Source organism: Pan paniscus, chromosome 21 (assembly GCF_029289425.2).
Source record: "Pan paniscus chromosome 21, NHGRI_mPanPan1-v2.0_pri, whole genome shotgun sequence".
Taxonomy (NCBI): domain Eukaryota; kingdom Metazoa; phylum Chordata; class Mammalia; order Primates; family Hominidae; genus Pan; species Pan paniscus.
In genome coordinates this window covers 43,613,419-43,623,270 of record NC_073270.2, presented here as the reverse complement: position 1 = coordinate 43,623,270, position 9,852 = coordinate 43,613,419, and positions in this window count along the sequence as shown.

Sequence of the window (9,852 nt, the reverse complement as noted above, 5' to 3'; positions counted from 1 at the left end):
TTATTTATTTAAGACAGGGTCTCACTCTACTGCCCGGGCTGGAGTAAAGTGGCAGGCGCTATCACAGTTCACTACAGCCTCAAACTCCTGGGCTCAAGCAATTCTCCCGCCTCAGCCCCCGAGTAGCTGGGACTACAGGCATGCACCACCACACCCAGATAATTTTAAAAATATTTTGTAGAGATAGGAGTCTAACAATATTGCCCAGGCTGGTCTTCAACTCCTGGCCTCAAGCGATCCTCCTACTGTGGCGAATGGAATTACAGACGAGAACCACCATGCCCAGCCAGCATCTCTAATTTTTAACGGAGAAGGCCATCAAAGATCAATCCTCATGTCCCTTTTGTGCAGACAGAGGAACTGAGGTCTAGAAAGACATGGAGAGAAGCCTAGGATCTCACAGTGAGGGAACGGCAGAACGAGGCCAAAGACCCAGGTCTCCTGACTCTAGGCCGGGGTCCTTCTTCCACATGCCACTTGCCTGAGGAGGTCAGACAGGATCCATCATCACCTGTGCAGCCAAGCAGCTCCTCAAAAAACATCCAGCTCTGTGGCTTCCCAAAGAGGGAACTTCTCCGAGGCCCAAAGAACCTTTTGTCCTAGTCTGCTCAGGCTGCTGTAACAAAACACTGCAGACTGGTTAAGCAGAAATTAGCAGAAATCTATTTCTCACTGTTCTGGAGGCTGGAAAGTCCAAAATGAAGGTGCCAGCAAGATAGGTTTCACTCTGAGGCCTCTTCTCCTGGCCTGGGGGTGGCTGCTGTCTGGCTGTGTGCTCACAAGGCCTCTTCTTTGTATGTGCAGAGGAAGAGGGTGGGAGAGGGAAGAGGAAGGGAGAAAGGGAGTTCTCTGGTGTCTCTTCTCATTATTTATTTATTTATTATTTATTTATTTATTTTGAGACAGAGTCTCACTCTATTCAGCCCAGGCTGGAGTGCAGTAGTGTGATCTCAGCTCACTGCAACCTCTGCCTCTCAGGTTCAGGCGATTCTCCTGCCTCAGCCTCCTGTGTAGCTGGGATTACAGGCACCTGCCACCACACTCAGCTAATTTTTGTATTTTTAGTAGAGACGGGGTTTCACCATGTTGGCCAGGCTGGTCTTGAACTCCTGACCTCAAATGATCTGCCTGCCTTGGCCTCCCAAAGTGCTGAGATTACAGGCTTGAGCCGCTGTGCCCAGCCTAATATCTATTGTCTCTTTTATAAGGATACTAATCCTATCAGATCAGAGCTCCACCCTTCCTACTTCATTTAACCTTATTTACTTCCTTACCCCAAATACCGTACAGCCACATTGGGAGTCAGGGCTTCCACATATGAATTTGGGGGACACATTCAGCCCATAGTATCCCTCCAGGCTTTGGCCCTCAGATTTGAACCTAAACCCACAAATTGCACCCTACCAAGGCCAGTAAGTACATGTGGCTCGTATCTGTGTTGTCCCAGCAAGAAGCCTAATGACAATCCCCATCAAAGGCAATTAATTGCATCAGGGAGGGGCTCCTAGGGCCCTTCACCCTGCAAACCAAGTGCTTATTAAACACCGCGGGACAGCAGGGTCTCTGCCAATTACAAGGCCCTGCTTGTAGGAGTGTTTTTAAAATCCTGAACTGACTTTAATGGCGTGGTTAATGCCAGTCTAAATATTCCACGGTTGTGAGTAATTAGCTAGGCCGATGCTGTCCAACAGAAGTAAAATGCGAGCCACCTGTGTAATTTTAAATTTTCTAGTAGCCACATTTTAAAAAAGTAAAAGCAATCAGGTGAAATTAACTTTCATAATCTGTTTTATGTCACCCAATACATCAAAAATATTATCATTTCAACACATAATCAATATAAAGCATTATTACTGAGATATGTTACGTTCCTTTTTCCATACCAAGCCACCAGAATCTGGTGTGTGCATTTTATACTTAAAGCACATCTCAATTTTGGACAGCCACATTTTCAGTGCTCAGTGGTCCATGTGGCTCATGACTACCATAGCGGACAGCACAGAGCTAGATGCCTCTAAGGGAGGCCTGGGCCTAGTATCTCCATGGACCCCACACAGGAGAAGGGGATGAGCATCTGTTGAGCGCTTCCTGTGTGCCAGACACCAGGATTTATCTCACCAAATCCTCGTGACAAGGATGGGACTGTTCATTCCATCTTACAGCTGAAACCACGAAGATTCAGAGAGATGAAGTGGCTGGGCTGAAGTCACACAGTGGCTGGGACCAAGGTCCACTGCCCCCAGCCTCTGCCATCAGAGCCCTCAGGTGGAGGCAGGCAGAAGACAGGGCCTCAGGCTTGGGGAGGACCTGCCCAGGTGGCTGGTAAAGCTGGGCTTGTTCAAGGATGCCTGCAGCCTCAGGGGTTAATCCTCCTTGCTTTCCCCTTGGGTGACAGCGTCTTCCTGAGATTTCCTGCTGCAGAGCAAAGGGAGCCTCTGAGGGCTGCCCAGCCTTCTCCAGCTTCAGAGAGGAAGCAGGGCCCCAGTGCCAGGGTGGTGGCAGCAGCAGCAGTAACAGCCATCATCCTGGTCACTGTTTTTTTTTAAGTGATGGGGTCTTGCCAGGCACAGTGGCTCACGCCTGTAATCCCAGCACTTTGGGAGCCCGAGACAGGAGGATCGCTTTAGCCCAGGAGTTTGAGACCCACCTGTACAATATAGTGAGACCTCGATTTTACAAAAAAAAATATAAAAATTAGCCAAGCGTGGTGGCACGTGCCTGTATTCCCAGCTACTTGGGAGGCGGAGGTGGGAGGATGACTTGAGCCTGGAAGGAAGAGATTGCAGTGAGCTGAAATTGAGCTGCTGCACTGCACTCCAGCCTGAGGGACAAAAAGACTCTGTGAAAGAAAGAAAGGAAAGAAAGAAAGAGAGAGAGAGAAAGAAAGAAAGAGAGACAGAAAAGAAAAGGAAAGAAAGGAAGAGAAAGGAAGAAGAAAGAAAGAGAAAGAAAGAAACTGAGAGAGGAAGGAAGGAAGGAAGGAGGGAAGGAAGGAAGGAAGGAAGGAGAAAAGAAAAAAAGAAAAGAAAAGAAAGGATCTGGCTCTGCCACCCAGATCTCGCTCTGCCTCTCTGCTGCCTTGGAGTGCAGTGGCTCAATCATAGCTCCCTGTAACCTTGAACTCCTAGGTTCAAACGATCCTCCCACCTCTGCTTCCTAGGACCACTGGTGCACACCACCATGTTCAGCTAATTTTATTTTTTGTAGAGATGGAGTCTTGCTATGTTGCCCAGGCTGGTCTTAAACTCCTAGCCTCAAGCAATCCTCCCACCTCGGCATCCCAAAGTGTTGGGATTACAAACGTGCACCACGGCACCTGACCACAATTTTAATCAAATAAGTAGTTGTGCACCTAGCTGTTTAGTGTTTATCTCCCCTACTAGTCCATAAGCTCTATAAGGGCAAAAACACCACTCTCATTCTCTGCTGTATCCTCAAGGTTGCATGTGGCTCCTCCTTTGGCCGGCTGCACCCTGCAGGGTGGGGCTAACTTCTTCCAGGACCTCTCCAACCAGAGGGAGCCCCATACCTCCAGAGGCATCTCCTTCCAAGTCTGAAGCGCACTGTCCCTTAGAAAGGCAGCCCCGGGCCTGGGCTTGAGACCTCGCTCTGCCGTTTACGTACCCGGTGGCTTTGGGCAAACCTCTTAAGTTGGCTCAATCTTGATTTCCTCTTTTGTAAAATGGGGGATAGAAGAGCCAATTTCATGAGGTGCTTGGATTAGAGGCGATGGCGACGGGAAATGCTCTGTCCTCTGCCATGTCTGCGTTCCTTACCACACACACCTTCATTATCATCATTTGGCTGAAATTGCCTTCCTCCCTGGGACATCCATATGTCGGACCTTGGTTGACCCTCTGGGGCCAGAGAATAGGGACCAGGCCTCCATGTTACTTGTCTGTGCCCTGGGCATCCCCAGGCCCCTCCCCCACCAGAGAGTGCCTTTCTAGATTTTCTTTCCTTCTCTCCTTCCAAGTGTTCTGGAGTGCCCCCCATGCTGCATGCTGGAGCTGGGCTGCAGGGGTCCCGAGGCAGATGGCAGGCTCCCACCCTGGCGCCTCCCTTTGCAAAGCTGGTCTCCTCACTCAGGCCAAGACCAGGGTGCTCACCACACCTCACAAGACTCGCCGGGACTGTGACCTGGGCCTGTATCTGCCACCTCTCTGCCTCCTTGCCTCGCAAACGCTCCAGGACCATCTCATCTAAAATGCAGCCCTCATCCCTCTGAAGCCCCTAACCCTTCTATATTTTCCTCAACACCTACCCTTCTCTGCCACATTACATGTCTATTTCTTGGCCGTGTCCTCACTACATGTAAACTCCACGACAACAGGGCTGTGGCTCCCTGTTTCCTAGCAGAGGTCCTGGCGCCGAGTGGGAGCTCCAGAAATAATGATTGAATGAATACACAAATGTGATTTCTGAAACGTGTTTGTGCTGGTCTCCTCCACAGGACTGAGAGGCTTATGAGGAGAAACTGAGTGGATTTTGCTCGTCACTTTGCCACGGCAGAGCCCAGTACGTAGTAGGCCCTCAGCTATGGTTGGCCGGGTGAAGCCGGACACTCCACATCCTGGCAGGGGTTATTACTTCCTCATTGCTACGAGCTGCAGCCATCATTTGCTGAAGGCCTAGAATTTATCAGGCCACGTGCCAAGTGCATAACCTGTTTTTTATTCAATGCTCACAGCACTGACAGGTAGGGGTTTGAATCTCCATTTTACAGATGAGGAGACTGAGGCCCAGAGAGGTGCCCAAGGTCTGACAGCCGGCAAGTGGCAGATCCGGGACCCAGTTTGGATCTTCCTGATTCCAAATCATAAACCACACTTCCTGCATTGGCCGCAGGCTGGTCCCTGAGCTGGGCTCTTGCTCATGTTTCTCCTTGAAGCTTTAGAGTGACCCTGTGAGTGTGCACTGCTAACACCACCCTTTATACATGAGGAACCCAAGACTCAGAGGTGCAGAGGCGGCCCCAGCCTCCAGTCTACAGAGCTGGAGTTTTTAACCACAAGGAGGCCCCTTCGGCTCCAAGGGCATTGTTTAGGGCCAAGATCTCAGCTGAGTGGAGGGGAAAGGGTCAGGCTGGCTACGTTTTTTTGTTTTTGTTTTTGTTTGTTGTTGTTGTTGTTGTTTTGAGACAGGGTCTCACCCTGTCTCACCCAGGCTGGAGCGCAGTGGCATGATCATAACTCACTGCAGCCTCGACCTCCTGGGCCTGAGCTATTCTCCCACCTCAGCCTCCCAAAGTGCTGAGATAACAGGTGTGAGCCACCACGCCCGGCTTGACCAACTTCTGATGCTGGGATTCAGTTTCCTCCATCATGTGGGCTGGGAACTAGGCACACTGAGCCCTAGCCAGTCTCTGCTTCCTCTGTGTTCCAGGTCACCTCTGGTGGCATCCTCTCCATGCGGCTGCTTCTCCATCTCTAGAATGGGAGGGCACAGCTTCCTCATCACCGGGGAGCATTTCCAGCTCAGTGCTCTAAGGTGCAAGAAGGAGAAGAGGGGTAGTGACTTGACCAAAGTGCCCAGGGTTCCAACAGGGGTCTTCAGAGACCCAGGCTAATGTTCTCCCCACTGAAGCAAAGGCTCTTTAAACCCAGGGCTGGGGCATTAAACCAAAGGAATGACATTCTAATGGTGAAAGTTCAGGCAAGGGTGGGGGTTCGGACAGGCTTGACCCACTTGACCCCAGATTGCTGGGCCTGGGTGGGGGCCGAGCTGTCTTCTGAGGCTTCAGTGGGCATCCCGGGCCCCCTGTATTCGTGATCTACTGGCAGAATCTGGATGGAGGCACCGGGTAATTATATTTAAATGGCTGGAACCTGCTCCGGTCTTTCACGGAACTCGCCAAGGCCTGTAAATCACGCCACAGCAGCTCACAGAGGGGATAAATTCCCCTCTAATCTGGGAACATCTCCAGCTGTGATCCCGAAAGCAGCGCAGCATCAGGGGCTTTCCCAGCCTCTTCACCCGCCCAGGGTACAACAGCCGTCCAGGAGCAGAAGTGGGTGAGCAGGTGGCAACAGGCCCAGGCACCTGGAGCTGCAGGCCTCCCACCCGCCCTGCCCTCCCTCCATGAGAAACCAGGTAGAGGACCCCAGGGCAGCTTTGGCAGGAAGAGATTTCCCAGGACTGTGTGCACATTTTCATTTTTCTGGCCATCCACTCACCCATCCATCCATCCATCCATCCATCCATCCATCCATCCGATATTGATAATCTGTTTGATATCTGCTCTTTGCTAGTGTGGGGTAGTGGTGACAGCTCCCCACTGGGTTCAAATCCCAACCCCATGTGGCCTTGTGCAGCTCACTTCTCTCTAAGCCTCAGTTTCCCCATCTGAGAGATGTGCACCTCCCCTTCCCCAACCCCAGGGCTGTTGCAAAGAGCAGATGAGATAGAATCTTCGCACCATTTGGCAAACAGGCACTGTGCCCATGACTTTCTCTCATCTCATTTAAACTGCCTGAAGTGGGGGCTGTGACTATCCCCATTTTACTGATGGGCAACCTGAGACTGGAGGTGATAAAGAAACTTGGCCAGAGTTGCATGTTTGCTTAGTCTTGCTTCCTTCCACCCACATTCACTGCGCTGTTCTTCCCATGCTCTGGTGCACCCTTTTCCCTCAAACCCCACTTCTCACACACCTTGCAGGGTGCAGCTCTGACCCGGGCATACACACCGTCACACACGTGTGCAGTGAGCTATGGATGGCCTCATCTGAAGCCAGGGAGAGATGGGCATGAGTCCAGCCTCACTGCATCCCAGCTGCGTGATCCTGAGAATCCTTTCTAAGTGACTCATCCTTTCTAAGCCTCAGTTTCCTCACCTCTAAAGTGAAGATTATGATACTTATTTGACTACTTCATGAAAATTATTCTTTTCTTTTTTTTTAAAAAAACAGAGTCTTGCTCTGTTGCCCAGGCTGGGGCACAGTGGTGTGATCTTGGCTCACTGCAACCTCTGCTTCCGCCGGGTTCAAGTGATTCTCCTGCCTCGGCCTCCTGAGTAGCTGGGATTACAGGCACGCACCACCACACCCAGCTAATTTTCGTATAGTAGAGACGGGGTTTCACCATGTTGGCCAGGCTGGTCTTGAACTGCTGGCCTCAAGCGATCCACTTGCCTTGGCCTCCCAAAGTGTTGGGATTACAGGCATGAGCCACAGTGCCTGGCCAGCTTCATAAAAATTAAACGAGATACACATGAGAAGCATGCATTCAGCACCTGGCACAGAGTAGAGGCTCAATAAAGGTTCGCTATTGACTTGTTTGTCCTCTCTGTCTTGGATAATCTATAGCTGTGAGGAATCTGGGCATCATCTTGATGCGCCACCTCATTGTATAGGAGGGGTAACTAAGGCCCAGGGAAGGGCAGGGATTTCTGAGGTCACATGTCTCCTAATTTAGGCAGAGACAGGCCTGGATCCTGGGGCTCCACTCCACTCCATCAGTCCTCCATCCTGTGCCACTAGCAGCCAAAGGAACTAGAAGCCCAGCACTGGCCAGGGGAAGAGGCTGGAAGGCCTGTGTCCCAAGGAGGCCACCTCTGGCCAAAGGTCCAGTGTGCATCCTCTGAGCCCCAGCTCGGCCCTGGCCTCAGCATGTCCTGCGTCCACTATTCAGTCACCAAACCTGTGCTTCCCTGGTCTCTGGTGTTTCCAGAGCAGGAGCCAGCTGGGCAGTTCCTGAGGTCACCATTCCTTTGTTCTGCGCTCCTGTCCCCCTCCACTGGATGGGATGTGTAAGGCCCCACTGGCCCCTGAACAGGGGCTCTCTCCCACTCCTCACCCCCACCCCAGTGAGGCTGGAAAGGCCCATTCGGTCGTCAAGAGGCAGCTGGAGGACCCCCCTAGTGTAAGCAGGTTTGAGTGCCGACTGCCTCGTCCAGCCTGTGTGACCTTGGGCCTCTTCCTTCTCTGAGCCTCTATTGCTTCATCTGTAAAATGGGAATAATAACAGTGCTTATTGCAGAGGGTTGTTGGACAAGTTAAACATCATCACTTACTACATATAGCACCCGGCTCGGTAAACGGGAGCAGTGACCACTACCAGCCAGGCCTGATCAGAACCCGGCTTCCTGTGCCACGGGCCTGATTCGGTGGACGTTCTCCTGGGACTCCAGCTCAGGGATGGAGGCGTCTGAGGAGTGAGGGAAGTCAAGATGCTGGGCCTCGGGCCCTCGGGAGGACTCCAGCTCCACTGACAGTAGGGACAAGGCCCCTGGCCAGGACATGTGGACCCTGGTGGTGCTGACAGGAGCGCACAGCCTGGAACAGGGGAGCGGTCTCTTCTGCTCCACTGTCTTCTGTCTCCCCATTTAAGAGGGACACTGCTGCACTGACCTGGGAAGGTGGCACCAGGCTGGGAGGGGCCCGCAGACCAGGCACGTTCACCTGGGTGAGCGCATCAGCAGCTGGGGCCACAGTGAAGCCCAAGGCTATGTCCCACTCTCAGCCCTGACCAATGCACCACCCTGTCTATCGCACATCCTCTCCTGACATGCCCCCAACCAAATTCCTGACCTTTCCCATCTCACGAGGGGCACCCCCATCCATCACCCACCCACATCCCCAGATCTAATCCCTCCGAGCCCTGCCCATTGAACCCGGAACTTCTTTCTCATCTGTGCACTTCTTGGGGCGCAGCCCCCTGTCTCTCAGCAACCACAGGAACCTCCTGCCTGCCCTCTGCATGGGAACCCACACCCCGTGGTCTGTTCTGCTCCCAAAGCCAGAGGGTCTTCTTCCACAGATGCAAAACCGACCGCCCTCCCTTGCTGCAAATTCTCAATGACTCTCTCCCATGGCGTAGAATAAAATCCAGACAACTTCTTCCATGACGACCTGGGCTTCCTCCTGTGACCTCACCTCCCACCAGCTCCCCCTCAGGCTCTCTTCCAGCTACTTGGTCTTCTGGCAGTTCTAGAATGTTCCATCCTCCCTCCCACCACAGTTCCCTCTGCTAAGAACACCCTCGCATCTCCTCCAGAGTTGGCTTCAGTGCCGCTTCCTGGAGGGGCTGTCTGTCCCTCTCACAGGTCTCTTAACCCTCGGCCTCCTTCCCCTTGGCCTCCTTCTTGGCAGGCCTGGCCATCCTGCCTGCCCACCCCTGACTGAGCTGTGAGCACTGCAAGGGATCCTTCTGCTTTTCTCCTTGTGTCCTCTCCAGCCCTAGTGCACAGTCGGGTCTCAGTAAATCTTGCAGAATGAATGGAGGGAAGTAATGGATGAGCGAATGGAGAGCAGCAACTTCGGCCTGGGGGAGACGTGACGCACAGTGAGGCTGATGCCTGCACTCCAGCCACAGGGAAGGCCCACCCATTAGTGACACCGGCACACTGTGTCCCTCTGGCGTTTTGTATCCCTCTCAGCCTCAGTTTCCCCAGGAGAATGAGAGAGTTGGGTAGGATGACCTCTGAGGCTCCTCTCACCCTGGAGGTCTGTGTTCTGACATGTGAGGGAGGTAGGGGAGTGGCAAAGCAGGGGCCCTGGAGGTGGCTCTGCAGGGAGTTAGACCAGGTCCACACAAGGACAAAGCTCCCATAATGAGCTATCCTGCCTCTTTGGGCAGAAGTGAGCTCACCACTGCTGGAGGTATGTAAGCAGGGGTGCTGTTGAGAGGGCTCCTGAGGTTGGACCACGTGACCTGGCACACAGCCTGGAACTCAGAAAGGCAGAGGCTCCGCTCTAGAGGTCAGTCTCTCTGTTCCTGTTAGCTGTGTGACCTTGGTAAGCTGGTTCAGCTTTCTGAATCTTGATTACCTAATCTGAAAAATGGTGATACAGCATCAGCCTTGCAGGGTTTTGGGAACATGCACGGGGCCTGGAGCAGCATCAATGTTTAA